The sequence below is a fragment of the Marmota marmota genome, unplaced genomic scaffold (genome assembly GCF_001458135.2).
Source record: "Marmota marmota marmota unplaced genomic scaffold, marMar, whole genome shotgun sequence".
In the NCBI taxonomy this organism is placed as follows: domain Eukaryota; kingdom Metazoa; phylum Chordata; class Mammalia; order Rodentia; family Sciuridae; genus Marmota; species Marmota marmota.
This window is the reverse complement of record NW_026000249.1, coordinates 22,448,931-22,465,780: the sequence shown is the minus strand read 5'-3', so window position 1 is coordinate 22,465,780 and position 16,850 is coordinate 22,448,931.

The window sequence follows — 16,850 nt, the reverse complement described above, 5'->3', positions numbered from 1 at the left end:
TATATATATATATATATATATATTTAGTTGTAGATGGACACAACACTATTTATTTATTTATTTATTTATTTAATGTGGTGTCAAGGATCAAACCCAGTGCCTCACATGTGCTAAGCAAGTGCTGTGCCACTGAGCCATAACCCTGACCTCTTCTATTACTTTTTAAAAATCAGTGTATTATGATAATGCACACAAATAGGATTCACTTATGGTTACTGCATAATTTCATCCCCAAGTAATTCTTCCTTTCCCTTCCCCCCAGGTCTGCTTCCTCTACTCTATCAGTCTCTCTTCGATTTTTGTGAGATCTTTTTTGTGCCTTTCTCTATCACTTCCACATTTGAGGAAAAAAAAATTAAGGGACTACTAATTGACCTCATGACCATGTGAGCAAAAATCATTACCCACTAAGGGGTAATGAGGGCAATCAAAATACATATAGTTTATTACCTCATGAATGAGTTATTGCTTTTGTTTTACTATTTTCCTAGGAATAAGAAGTTCTAGTGGCTTCTACTTTGCTTCATACCATAGCTTAGGAAACTTAGGCTTGGATTCTGCTAGTTTATGGGTATAAGTATTCCAATTATGAATATGCATTCCAGAAGCATGTGAATAACTACAATATGAATTTGAGGACCTCCTGGACCCATTGTGAGTAGTATCTGAATGAAAATTCCATTTATTACCTACCTTCCATAAATTCTAGTCCAACTGGTAGACCAATGGGAAATTTTGGGTCTCCTGCAATTAGGCTCGATTTAGAGCTGTATTCAGTAATTGTTAAACATATAGTTATTTACATTTCACCAGTGTGTAGTTGCTCCAGTAAAAGGGACAAGGTAGCAGAGACCCTTCTCAAGGGGATCTAGAATCACTTTTATTTAAAGAGCTGAACTACTGAGAAAATGAGTTGTTTCAAGAAAAAGTTTGGAGTAAATAGCTTTAAAAACTCTGCTCCTGCCATTGTCTCTCATTGTCTTGGGGCAATTTTTTTTTTAATATTTATTTTTTAGGTGTAGATAGACACAACACAATACCTTTATTTTTATGTGGTGCTGAGGATTGAACCCGGGCTCTGCCTGTGTTAGGCAAGTGCCCTACTGCTGAACCACATTCCCAGCCCATCTTGGGACAATTTTAATACTTCTTCTTCTGAGAAACGACCCACATAAGTAGGTCCACCAATACTAGTGCCTGAAGTATAATATGGGAAAACAAAAAGCCCTGCAGGGATAGGAAGTTCATGAACACAAGTGAAGTCTTTCTAGAAACCTTCATGCTTTCTTTCTTTCACTATGTCCCTAGAAAAACTAGAGTGTGCCTGCTACCAATATTGATTCCTTCTTAGGCTTTAAAGGTAAATGTAATGACTATGCCTCTTACCTGGTGAAAGAGCAGCCAAAAAATTTAAGCAAAAGTGGCTTGAAGGGACTTCAGTTTCTGAATATGATTAAGTTATTTATGAAAAAAAAATCTTACTGGCACAGAACATCTAAAACAGATTTTGAAAAATAAATTCTATTCAAACACACCTTCAAAGATATCTAATCAGACTACAATTGAACCTCACAGAGCTTGCGGAGTCAAATTCCTTGAAAGAAGGGAAGTGATATACAGAGCAGTGAGCAGATATTCTCCGAGTTAAATTTTCCTATGAATATTTGCCAATTCTTGGCATAGAAGAAGATGCTGCAAATCTAGTCAAGTGGTGTTGCTTAGAGGCAGAAATTCCAACAGAGCTTTTATAAATTCTACAAAGCAATAAAGACAAAAATTGAAGTGTGTAGCTGCCAAATTAGCTAGGACTTGATAGACCAACATCTTTAATGAAAAGAAGGGGCAGAATGTAAAGTCAAGTTTCAATTGAGTGTATTTAATATATTATTAAAATGTTTCAGGGAAAAAAAACAGACAAACTAAGATGAAAGCTGCTAAAAGCTAAGGAGTAGAAATTTCAACAATCTGAAGGTTGAGAGACAAAACTAGTGTTTTTTTTAAGTATTTTTTTTTTGGTTGTTAAAAGACCTTTATTTTATTTATTTATATGTGGTGCTTAGAATCGAACCCAGTGCCTCACACATGCCAGGCAAGTGTGCTATCACTGAGCCATAGCCATAGCCCTATAACTAGTGTTTTGAATACGCAAAGAAAAAGGAGTCCTAGTAAACTCCCTAGGCTCTCATTTGAACTGCAAAATGCCTACTCTTGAGATCAATAACAATCTATATTAAAATAAGTGTATCCTAAAGTTCACCTCTATGGTAATGTTCATTTTCTTAATCTGGGTGTTGATTACATCAGTTTATTCATTTGTTTAAGAAAAATTAATAAAGTTATTACATAATCTACATACTTTTCATTATAGCGTTTTACTTGAAAAAGATTTTTTAAGTAATTTTATCATTCATTAGACTTTCTACCTGTAAATCAAGAACCCTCTCATTAGATACACTTAAATGTACAAAAAATAATTTTGGATCTTTGACATCTCCCAGGCCACATTCTTGTATCTCATTATGGAACATGAATCTGATAACCTAGGAAAACACAAACTCAATGACAAAATACTTCAACATTTGTTAATATCTATTTTGAAAGAAAAACCAAAATGAACAGCACACAGCATCAATACCAGAATTATTTCAAATAACAGTTAAATAATTTTAATCAATTTATATGATGATAAAAATATAAAAGAATAAGCAAATATAAAAAGCAAGCAACTACATGCATCAGGCAAGAAAACCATAGTAGTTAAATAATAATAACCATAACTGGGAAGTGACATGAGCAACATGGTTGACTAGAGGTGCTAACTATACTTCCCTTTACAAAAAGGCAGTGAAACACACACACAAAAAAATAATTTTGCACCGGAGTTTTTGAAGCAGAGTTCCAGAGTGCAGTGGGTATATGGCAGAATGTCAATGAGCATGGAAATATGCAATGGCCTTATTAAAGAAGAGTAGTATAGTAGTTGTCATGGGCTGGGGAGAAGGGAAAATGTGGAAGTGCAGTTCAAACGGCATAGAGCTTCAGTTATAAAAGATGAGTAAATTCTAGACATCTGCTGCACAGCACTCTGCATCTAGTCTACTGTCCACTTTCAACATTTGTTAATAGGGTATATTCATGTTAAGTGTGTTTTATAATAATGAAAAGGAAAATTGGTCTTCAATACATGAAAGGAGAATGTCTATATTCTTGGATAAAGAAAAGAGAAAGTGATATCATGTTAGACAACTTTAGTGAGAATGTAATACCTTTAACCCATGACAAGAGGAATGTTCTAGATTTTTAAATGAGAGCAGTTGTTAAATTTTGCTAATGGGAAACAAATGAAAGATTAAAATGAACACTCCCATTTCCCTAGATAACTATGTAACGGATTGAAGAAAATATGGACACATTGGAAGATAATATGAGATAGTTCAGTAAACAATATTTCAGGCACTAATTAGTAAGATTTAAAATGTTGGAATAATTTTAGATGATAGTGGTTCATGCCAAGAGGAAAATGCTAGGGAAGTAATGAGGTAATGACTCTATAGCTAGTCATAGTGAAAACAAGGTTTATTAAAGCATTAATGAGCAGTACCATAATTAATCATTTTATTATGTGGTTGCAATTTGGAGCAGGAATGACATGAAACATTGTTAGTGCAATTATTCTACTGAGTCAGTTGACAGTAGGCAAGCAAATGATCTGTGAGATATCCAAAACAAACCAAACATTAGATCTTCATATTTCCCAATATGGGAAACCAAGGATGCTAAAATGGAAAACTCATTAGCCAGGAAAGCAGAAGAGGAAAATGTTGACTGCGTGGCTGTGCTTCGAAGGAGACATAACTGGATTTAAAAAAAAAAAAAATCTGGTACAAAGTAGAAATCCGTTTTAAAAGTCAGTATTTACAAATTCAAGAATTTTCAGGTCAGGAAGTGTAATCATGGTCCACCCTGTCTTCACTGGCACCATGTTATAAACAAGCCACACTCTTCATCAATTGTGAGCTTTATTGTTAAACAATGATTGAATTCGTGAAATAAAAAGCAAGAATGTACTGTATACATCTATAGGAAGAAGGCTCTTAAGAGTTAAACTCCTCCTGACACCGGTTTTTGCCTTTTGGTTTAGGTTCCAGGATAAACCAACAATGAGTGGCAGTGTTTTCCCTTGTCATTTCCTTTGCTGCTGTGGGGAATATTGGAGGAGGAGTGCTGTGTGTAAAGTCATGCAATAACATAACTATTTCACTTTTTTTCATGTATTTGTGTTCAAGTTTATTCACAATACTGATAAAAATGTCATTATCCTCTTTGTCTTTTTTTTAAAAAAATATGGCTACAATCTGAACTGAACTGAAGAGTGTAAAGGGAAGGTGGTGATTCAGTCCCATGAAGCTAATATAATTTTTTTAACTTTTTTATGTTTTTTTTATTCTTTTTTTTTAGTTGTTGCTGATTCACTGATTTAAAAAAAAAATGTTCACAGAACTTTTCTTTGCTGGCTTCATAGCCTGTTCTATTCTCTTAGGCTCCACATGAGGGCGGGTGGGGCGGGGGTTGGTACCGATGGGGAAGTCAAGGAACCAGGCTGAGTCGACAGTGGCTGCCCCACTGGCAATGGGAGAGCACTCCTGAGGACCTAGGGCACCAGAGGGAGGTGGCATCGGCAGCAGCAAAGCAATAGCAGCAGCAGTAAGGGTCGCTGATCCAGAGCTACCATCTACAATGCCCAGCTGGGGCAACCACACCATCCTGTTGCTGGTGCTGTCGTGATGGTCCTGCCAGTCCCCCATTTTTGGCAAGTATGGACATCGTGACTTGGCACTCCTGGCGATGGGTCCCCACCGGGCATGGTCTGGAGGGCTCGGCCGGACCGCTCTCTCTCACTTCTTTTTTTCAGCAAAAAGCAGTCAAATTATTTTCTTTCAATTTTAAACATAATTAGCCTTATTAAATGTACTTACATTGGTATCACTGACCAAAATATTAACAAAATTCATAATATTTCCTTTCCATCCACTCATGCTGATGTTAAAGATAATGTTGCTCTAAATCTCTAAGTACTTACAAATGCATAGCTGTGAATTTTCTTCCCAGTGAGAGTTATGATGTTATAATGCACATAAATCAAATTTGTGTTTCACCTTATGTGAGAAATTGCAGGTTTCTTCTCATTCATGATGTTAAAAAATTACATCACAAAATAAAGAATTTGGCACTATATGCCTCTCTTCTAGTTCTTTAAACTCAAAGAAAAAATGATAGAAACTATTAACCAAGAAGATATCTACAAATACACAATTTGTAACTATTTTACCTGCTATAAGATTATCATGCAGGATTTTTACGTTATAAATTAAAAACAAGTTTTATTACATGACTAAAAACTTCCAGTAAAGGGCAATACAATAAAAAATTTGTGGAGAAATATGTTATAACTGTGCTTTTCAGGTTGAAATAATTAGAGTTTTTTCTAGAAGCTAATAAGAGAATTAAAGTAAATAAGTATATGTCACCAAAAACAAAAAGACGCTAAGTGGTAAAATTTAACAAAAGATTCATGAAGAAAACTGTTTTGTTTATTTCGTAGACTCATTATTTCATTCACTACAATGTTATTTATTTACAATTTACAAGATGAAGTTTAAGATCAGGTATTTTCCTAAGAAGAAGACCATAAATATAAGAAAGTGCAGTAAATAAATATATAATTGAGTTAAGTACTGTAATAGATAAAGACAAAAAATGTATCAAATTCAGAAAGAAGGAAACAAAATATATTTAAAATGCAAATAGCATTTTAGTTAATAAAATCTTTTGATTTTGTAGGCTATGAGTTAAAATTATTTTATCAATTTTTATTTCTTATAAAATAATACCAAATCATGAGAAACAGGCATTTTCATAATCATAAGGAAATATAAATAAATAATCAGGCCAAACAGCAATATTTAAAGCCTCATGGAAATGCCAGTATAGAAACAAAATATCATCTCTTCCATTGTTCTTTAAAAAACAATTTCTGTTTTCAAAAAGTCAGGTGAATATTCTAAATGTTAATGTATATAGACATTCTAAGTAATGAAATATCAAAAAGAATATGTAAACACAGAAATAGAGGAAATAATTGCAAATGGTCAGGTAGGAGGAGGATTGTCATTACAATAGCAATTTTAAGCAGGAACAAATGAAATCTTCCAGAACCAATGGTCTGATGCTGCAATGATGTTATGGATTAACAATCTTAATGTTTCTAAACACTGAAACCTGGAAACATTTGAATTGTTTTATGAAAGACAAGCAATTATACCCTGCCCACTCTTATCTTCCTGTCTTTATATCAAGAACTAAAATTTACAAAATACAATCATATTCTAATGAATAAGAAGAATTTCAAGGGAAAATGATATCTTACTATGTTAATTCACTAGGTATAGCCAATCTTTGTCTATGCATCATAGCAAGGACTCTATCTGGAGGATTATAAATGAGCACCTCTGAATAATGAAGACACTAATAAAACATCTACAGGTTGTAACTCCATCTGCTCTTTTGTTCAATTTGCCATGTGAATTAGATGGAAGACTAAGAATCAAGGTGTGATGATGGAAAATTGCTTCAAACCATCCCAGACAGCTCTATAAAATTCTTAACAGCTTCAATTTGTACAATTTTGTATAATATGAAAAAGAAACTTCCAAACGGTAAAGAAAATTAATAATGCATCTTCATGAAGTTTACTTTCCCAAAGAAATTGGTGGCAGGAATTTTTTTTGTAATGAATAAAGCATCTATTACAAACTGAACCTAGATTGACTAAACAGTAAATATAAATGAAAGGAAATAAAACATGATATATTAATCCCTCATTTTCAAGTAATTCTGGTAGATGCTTTTCTAAGGTTTTCACAGGAAGGACAACAACACATATGAAAATGCTGTTCAAAATTGAATTCATTAATTCAGCAACAAATTTATTTGGGCAACAAATATGTGTGAGGCAATTAAAGTAGAGGGTTACAGGGCTGGGGATGTGGCTCATGCGGTAACGCACTGGCCTGGCCTGCGAGGGGCGCTGGGTTCGATCCTCAGCACCACATACAAATAGAATAAAGATGTTCTGTCCACCAAAAATGAAAAAATAAATATTGAATCTCTCTCTCTCTCTCTCTCTCTCTCTCTCTCTCTCTCTCAAAAAAAGTAGAGGGTTACAAGAATCAACAAAACAAGCACAAATACACAAGGATCTTACAGTTCTGTGGAGACAGGATAGACTGTAAATTAAACATATAGGTAAAATGGAGAATGTTTTTTAATTAATGCTACAGCAGAGAATAGGAAGAAATGGAAGAAGTATTAAATTTAGAATACGGTGATCAGAGAAGTCTTCCTGAAAGGCCATATTTAAGCAAAACCCAAAGGAAGTAAGGAAGTAAACTATTTTAGAACTAAGCAAAGAGTTGCAGACAGAGGAAGCCAAAAGTACTAAAACCCAGAGTCAATAACATCCCTGATTTGACAGAGTTCAAGGAGACCAGTTTGGTTGGAGAAAGCTAAGTAAGGAGGAGAGTGATAGGAAATGAGATTAAACACATAGTATCTAAACTTTGAGAGACTTCTAAAACCCTGGCAAGTTTTCGGTTTTTTAATTTGAGTAAGATGATAAGTTACAAGTCGTTTATTTAGTTTGCAGAGAAGCCAATTATTTTTAAGGTTTCCATAGAATAACTTTGTACTGAGAGTAAACTGCAGAAGAAAAAAGTGTAAGCAGAAGTTATTAAATTTTTATTCTGATATTTTTATGTAGCATCAAACATGAATATTACATGAAATACAATTGACAATCTTTCTGTGTCATTATGTTAAATTTAAATATGAGACAAAATAACTAATCTTCTAAAGTAGTTTCTTGTGATTTAAATATTACATGTAATAGAATACAACTAGTGATTTAAGCTGTTTCACAATATGGAAAATATATGTTATCACAAGTATTGGTTAAATGGCTGGGTATAGAGCTCATTGATAGAGAATATGCTTAGCATGCACAAGGCCCTGGATTCAGTCTCTACTGCCTCTTCTCATATGTACTAATTAAATTATTTAAACACACACATATGAATACATACTATTAGGCAAATGGAATAATCCAAGAGAATGATGATGTTGACTCAGTACAGTAATAGTGTCAGAGTCTTCTGACAGATTGGAAATAATGGTATAAGAGAGAAGGATCAAGGATGGCTTCAATTTTAGGGCTAAATAACTATTGGGAAGTAATATGAAGTTGCTATTAACTAATATGGGAGGACTGTATGAGGAACAGTTTAGAAAGGAAAAGATCAAGTGTTCTGCTTTGTACTTGACTTCAATATGCTTATTAATTGTCTTAGTTCAGGTGATGAAGATTCAGTTGAATATATAAGACTGGTATTCTTGGAAGAGATCAAATTTCCAAGATGGAAGTATACATATGTAATCGGTGTAAAGATTGTTTTTAAAACAATAAAACTGGAAAATATCAAAGCTCATGGAGGAGCAGATAATGGTAATTAGGAGAAAAGGTCCCAAGGAACTTAATCCTCAGATATACTGCAATTAATGAAGAACATTTAATTTGGGGAAATTCTGAACTATATCTCAATATAGTAACTTCAGGTAATAACAAATACCTTACTCTGATAGAATTATTACATGTGTACATATGTAGAATCACACTGAATATTATTTTAAATACTCAATAATTACTTGAGGATTGGCAATGTTTCAATACATGTAAAATATGTTCAATGATAATTATTTAAGAATGGCATTTTAAATGCCTGTACATTAAACTTTCTAAATGACACAATTATTTAACTAAAATCTGTGACATCATTCAGGTTTTCAGAGTTCTGATGTTATTTTTCATTCCAAAGTCATATCACATGATTGATTTAAACATGTTCTACCAGTTCCTATGCCTTCTCTCACTCTTCCACACACACTCTATAAATAGTCTATAAATAGATATCTTTGTTTGGCTCACTGGTATATTCTAAGCACCCCTTCCCCCAAATTGCCCAGTACAGAGAAGGCAGAAATAAATATTTCAAAGGAAGGAAGGATATGAGGAGGTTGAATATTTTATCACCTAATTAATTTGGCTGCCTAAGTAATTTTCTTTTCTTTATTCAGAATTCATTTTTGTGTTCTTCCTGAAGCTATTACTTTGAGAAAGGATCTCCCTCAAAGGAAAGGTATTTTCTTTCAATGATATATCGGGAAGGCCAATATCAAACTTAAAACAGAGGTAGAGAAAACTACCCATCTATTTTGGAAATAGTGGTTAAACTAAAGTCTGTTATTATCATATTTTGCAACTAGTAACTGGAGTTGTATCACCAGTGGCCAGGCTGAGGGAATTGACTTATATCTATGTAGTGACCTAAAATAAGCCAAATGATTTCCCAAAGTTTCAAGTTTGTTTCTTTATGGGATGGATGAGATCCTAAGCTGAAGTTATGACATTTTCCTTCTACATCCCAACATAATTCATCTCCTTACTCACTAATTAGCATTAATTGCTTCATGCCATTATAAATATTAAAAATTCTGAAATTCATATGGAAGAATAAAAATCCCAGAATAGCTAAAGCAATTATAAACAATAAAAGTGATGTGGGAGGCATCACAATACATAATTTTAAACTGTATTACAAAGTTACTGTTACAAAAACAGCATGGTATTAGCATAAAAACAGACATGAAGACTACAGGACTAGAATAGAAGTACTGGTGACAAATTGACAAAGATACAGTTACCTGGTCCTTGACAAATATGTCAAAAACTTAAGTTGGAGAAAAGACAGCCTTTTAAACAATTATTGCTGAGAAAACTAGATATCCATATGTAGAAAACTGAATTTATATGCCTGCCTATCACTCCTCACAAAAAAGAACTCAAAGTAGATCAAAGACCTAGTATTTAGACCAGAAACACTGTGACTGCTAGAATAAAACATAAGCTCATCAGTCAAACATATCTATATGGTCCCCAATTTCCTTAACAAGACTCTCAAAACTCAAGAAATAAAACCAAAAATCAATAAATGTGACAACTTCAAATTAAAAAGCTTCTTCACAAGAAATTTAACAAGAGCATAGAGAGACAGACTACAGAATGGGAGAAAATTTTTGCTAACTAGTCTTTCAATAGGAAATTAATATCCAGAATATATAAAGAAGTAAAAAATACTTTAACACCAAAAATCAAATAACTCAATCAATAATTGGACAATTAAACTAAATAGACATTTATCAAAAGAAAGAGAACAAATGACCATCAAATACATAAAACAGTTCAATACCCTTATCCATCAGGGAAATGGAAATCAAAATTACACTGAGGTTTCATCTCACTCCATTTAGAGTGGTAATCATCAAGAATACAAATAATAAAAAGGAATGGGGGAGAAAAAAAGGGAAGAAAAGAGAAAGTACTAGGAATTGAATTGGAACAAATTATACTTCATGCATGGATGGTTATATCAAAACATGGATGGCTATATCAAAATATCAAAATAAACCATAACTTGATGAATGAATAAAGAATACATGATATATATGTGTGTATATGTATGTGTGTGTATGTGTGAATGACGATCAGTCATCAACATGAATGAAATTAAAGGATTTGCCAGTAATTAGAAGGAACTAGAAAACATTATGCTATGAATGGTGAAATAAATAAGCCAGACTCAGAAAGTAAGAGTCAACTGTTTTTCTTAAATGCATAAGCTAGAGAGAGATAGAGAATCCCATGAAAACAGAAGGGAGAATAATAGAGGAGAGGAAAGGGCAAAGGGAGAGAAAAGAGAGATGAGAAAGGGTAGCAACTGCAGAATAAAATTGACCAGACTTTGCTATGTGCATGTATAAATGTGTCACAATTAATCCCACTTTTATGAATAACTATAATATGACAATTCAAAACAAAAAATATAAGAAGCAATATCTGGAGAGGAGAGAGGAAAAAGATCGGGTGAGTAGGAAAAGGGGAAATACTGGGGATTAAATGCAGCAAATTAGGAGATCCAAGATGGCGGAGTAGAGGAGATCCCATTCTGTGTGTGAATCCAAGGGAGTGGTCAGATTGTTTCTCCACAGGGGCTTGCCCTGAGGAATTTGCAGATTCTCGGATTGTGTGACAGGATCCCAAACAGCGGATTTTCGCAGAGTACACCAGAGAGGCAAGCACAGCACAGAACACAAGGAAAGCAGAGTCACTCTTTGCCTGCGGTTATCTGAACAGCAGCACCGGATGTCTGAGAACTTCCACGTGGCTCTCTGGTAGCTGAGCGAAGACGCTGGGTCATTGCCCATACAGGGCCGCAGGGCACCATGCTGTGATCCGCTTCAGCACAGGACACTGGACTGAGAGCTGGATGCAGTCTGGGGACATCCCAGCTTCGTCCACCTCACTGGACACCTCAGTGGGGGAAATGGATGGGCTCCATCTTGGAAAATCTATCTCCTCAACTTTTGGTGGGTGTGGCTGACAGCTGGGATGGGCAATCCCATTCACAATTTCCTTAAAAAAAATAAGATACTTGGGAATCAACTTAACAAAAGAGGTGAAAGATCTGTACAATGAAAACTACAGAACCCTAAAGAGAGAAATCAAAGAAGACCTTAGAAGATGGAAAGATCTACCTTGCTCATGGATAGGCAGAATTAATATTATCAAAATGACCATACTACCAAAAGCCCTATACAGGTTCAATGCAATTCCGATAAAAATTCCAATGACATTCCTCATAGAAATAGAAAAAGCAATCATGAAATTCATCTGGAAAAATAGGAGACCCAGAATAGCTAAAGCAATTCTCAGCAGGCAGAGTGAAACAGGTGATATCGCTAAACCAGACCTTAAACTATACTACAGAGCAATAGTAACAAAAACAGCATGGTACTGGCACCAAAACAGGCTGGTAGACCAATGGTACAGAATAGAGGACACAGAGACTAACCCACAAAATTACAACTACCTTATATTGGACAAAGTTGCCAAAAGCATGCACTGGAGAAAAGATAGCTTCTTCAACAAATGGTGCTGGGAAAACTGGAAATCCATATGCAACAAAATGAAATTGAATCCCTATCTCTCACTATGCACAAAAGTTAACTCAAAATGGTTAAAGGATCTAGGAATTAAACCAGAGACTCTGTGTCTAATAGAAGATAAAGTAGGCCCTAATCTTCATCACGTGGGGCTAGGCCCCAATTTCCTTAATAAGACACCTATAGCACAAGAATTAAAACCAAGAATCAACAAATGGGATGGATTCAAACTAAAAAGTTTTTTCTCAGCAAAAGAAATAATCTGTGAGATGAACAGGGAGCCTACATCTTGGGAACAAATTTTTACCCCTCACATATGAAATAGAGCTCTAATCTCTAGGGTATATAAAGAGCTCAACAAGATAAGCGCGCGCACACACCCACACACACACACACCAAAAAATCCAATCAACAAATGGGCCAAGGACCTGAACAGACACTTCTCAGAAGAGGATATACAGTCAATCAACAAATATATGAAAAAACGCTCATCATCTCTAGCCATTAGAGAAATGCAAATCAAAACTACTCTAAGATACCATCTCACTCCAGTCAGAATGGCAGCTATTATGAAGACAAACAACAACCATTTTTGGTGAGAATGTGGGGAAAATGGTACACTCATCCTTTGCTGGTGGGACTGCAAATTGGTGCAGCCAATTTGGAAAGCAGTATGGAGACTCCTTGGAAATCTGGAAATGGAACCACCATTTGACCCCGCTATTCCTCTTCTCAGACTATACCCAAAGGACCTAAAAGCAGCATATACAGGGGCACAGTCATATCAATGTTTATAGCAGCATAATTCAGAATAGATAAACTATGGAGCCAACCTAGATGTCCCTCAGTGGATGAATGGATAAAAAAAATGTATCATTTATACACAATGGAATATTACTCAGCACTAAAAAAAGAACAAAATAATGGTATTTTCAGGTAAATGGATGGCATTAGAGAAGATTATGCTAAATAAAGTTAGCCAATCCCCAAAAAACAAATGCCAAATATTTTCTCTGATATAAGGGGGGGACTCAAAGTGGGGTATAGAGAGAGAGTATGGGAGGACAATTACTTCTAGATAGGGAAGAGGGGTGGGAGGGATAGGAAGGGGAAAGGGGAATGGCAAAGATGGAGGAATGTGATGGTCATCATACAAAATATATGTAAGAAGATTTGAAGTTGGTATCAACATACCTTATATACAAACAGAGATATGAAAAATTGTGGTATATATGTGTATTAAGAATTGTAATGGAAAAAAAGAGTACATGTATAATGGCATAATTTGGCATGAATATACTTTATATACAGAGTTACAAAAACGTGTGCAGTAAATAGGTAATAATGAGTGTAATGCATTCCACTATTTTCATGTGTGAAATAAATAACTAAATAAATAGAAATTTTAAAAATGCATCAAATTATATGTCAAAATGAACATTAACATCATGTGTAACTATATTGAACTAATTGAAACATTTAAAAATAAATGTTATGTAGCTCACAGAGTAATGTGAGTCCTCATGACACTTACTGTGGAATTCCAGGTTGTAACAGATCTTCTTTGCAATAGTTTTCAAGGCATGTCAAGTTGTTACATGTTTCACAAAAATGGTAAAAAAAAATTTTTGGATTGCCACTTCAGCTAGTTTTTTTCACCCCTACTTCTCTACTTTTCAGACCACTTCTACTGGTACTATTCTTTCCTGGTGTTCATTCCTCTCCTATTGATTTTACAAATCCATGGACTCACGTTCATATTTTTATTCCACACAGGAGATCTACAAAATATAACAATCTCTAAAATCTTAGTGAGGTTGTGGGGATATCAATACTGTCACTATCACCACAAACAACAGAAAAAGTGAAAACTGTATACAAAGTATGACTCCTTCCTCTATACATAGGGCAAGAACCTCGACATATATGTCTCTCTAATCTTAATGTTATTTGACACAAAACTGTATAAGACATTTTCTTCATCCATATGATATAAAAGTTTTCAGTCCAAATTTTATAGTTACAAAGGGAAAAAAAAGTAATTTATTTTTTCAAAATGGAAACACATTTCAAGGTCTTATAAAAATTTCGTTTTAAATAAAGATAAAATTCTACTTTTTAATCACCAGTGCTGGGTGTGTTGTTTAGTCCTCCCCTCCCTTCTTAATTCAAATATCTGGTCTAAATCCCCATGTAATGTTTCAGAGTGTCAGTATTTTTAAAGAAATTACCCATATAATTCTCATTTACATGAAATTTGAGAATTACTACCAATTATTGTGCTGAATATTAGATTCTGTTGCCTGGATTTTCAGAATCCATTAAATGACATACATTTGTATAAATGAAATATTATTCCCCATCAAAGCATCCCTCAAGTCTTCCTCAAAGTAAATTCTCATTGATGGTGTTATTTTACTCTAAAACTGATTCTTTCAAGTGCAAGTATCCCTGTCCTCATAATATAAAACTACTTGTAGTATTTGTGTGATAAACAAAAGGGTACAATTGAGCAGATAGGAGGACTAAATCACTTGCCTCTATCATTGAATATAACCTCTTCTCCTCAAGCTGCACTAAACTTAGATTCCTGAATTCCATGTAGTGCAATGAAAGATTAGTTGAAATTCAACATCAAGAGACTTTAAAAATGATATCTTTATATCAACATGTAATTTTAAAAATTTTCCCCCAATTATCACCATCTCAATTAAATATATATTTTATAAAAAGTATATAATAAAATATATAATATTAAATAAGTACATATTTTTACTCTTTGAAACTACAGTGATCCTTTAGATAGACATTTTAAATGTTCCTAAATGCACCATCTGAATTTGGTTATTCTAAACATAATTCAAATGACATTCTAGATCAAATCAAATTATTCTCAGATTAGCTTTCTAGAATTGCTTTTCCTCATTAGGAAAACTCCTCTATTTCATTTGTAATTTTATTTGCCTTGTCTGAAAAATGTCAAAGTGACCTGGCTCACTAGGCTACCATATATAATTATGCAAGACATGTCCTACAAAAATCTAGAAGATGTCACTTACATGGACTATCCATTGAATGGAAACACATAAACTTGTGCAACATACACGTTACTCAACCAGAATGATTGCTTTGAAGGTTTTTCAACTAGAATTCTGTGTTATTCTACTGTAGTTTGTCAATAAAACTATTATATGTCAAAATGTATCTGAGTTACAGATTAGGTTACCATATTTCACAGATGAGAATATTGATTTAAATATTTTCATTTTAATACTAATAAATGTACTTATGATCTCATTAAACTTATGTGTTCAAGTCATTTATTAGTTGTTAACAAGAAGTTGCATTTAATAGTCAGAAGAGATTGAGGGAGGGAAAACTGTTCAAACACATATTTTCTGTTGAAAAGTCATATCCATTTTGGTTCAGACTTGAATTTCCCTGATGATTAGTGATATTGAGCACCCTTTTCTATTCCTGTTGACCATTTATATGTCTTCTTTAAAAAAATGCTTATTCTAGTCAACTTACATTTTAAAATCAAGTTATTTGTGTATTTTGCTATTATTTGGAAGAGTTATTTTATATTTTCTGATATTAATCCCTTATAAATTATATGTTCCAAAATATTTTCCCACTCTATAGGTTGAAATTATTAAATTCAAAAATGTTTCCCACACAATTTCCATTTTCAGTTTATTCAATTCAATCCTAACCTAGTTGTTAGTCTTGAAGAGATTATATAAACATGGATTGATTCTCTTTCTTTATCTTATTTTTAAAAATTACTTTATATGTTTAGTATAGGAGAATTCCTTTACCTTTTCCATTGCTTTGAATATGCTTAAATCTGTTTTGCCAGATGTACTGTAAAATACATTATATCCTTAATTTATAAAACAATGTTTTTACATCATTTTCCAAATCCTTGATATATGTAAAGAATTTAGAAAGAGAACAATTTATTTCCTTCCAAATAAACATCAATTTTTAATTATCTCTGTAGATCAACAGTATAGCACAGTAATCTAAACACATAAATTATTTATTATGTGATAATTCAGAGCATATGTTTAGTAAACATCATTGGTTAATTAGCATAATGCCAGCACTCAGCAATACAACATGGCTGAGGGGAAATGGTTTCTAATATTTACAAGTTAAGATTTCCAGCAGTTGTTTATTTTTTATTTTATGCTTTATAGACTATTTGATAAAACATTCAACAAGCAATTTCTTTTATTTACCATTTTGAAACAAAATAACACTATAGTATACGCATATTCTTTCTTTAAAGAAAATCCATGTGTCTTACTACTTTTGGCCTAATCTTGAGTAAGGAAACAACTGACTGAATTTATATTCTTATATAATTCAATCTTAAGAAGTCAATATACTTATTATTGAAAGAGAGTCTGAAAGATTGTAGATTAAATAATGAATGACCATGTGACAGGAAACGTGTAGTTTGGAGAACTGGTTATTAAAACTATTTTTATATATGGATCATATGAGACAAATTGTTCAAAAATAATATGGACAGCATGATTATGGGTTACAAGGCATTTATGTGGACTTATTTATTTTTATTTAAATTTTTTATTGTTGGTTGTTCAAAACATTACATAGTTCTTGATATATCATATTTCACACTTTGATTCAAGTGGGTTATGAACTCCCATTTTTACCCCGTATACAGATTGCAGAATCACATCAGTTACACATCCATTGATTTA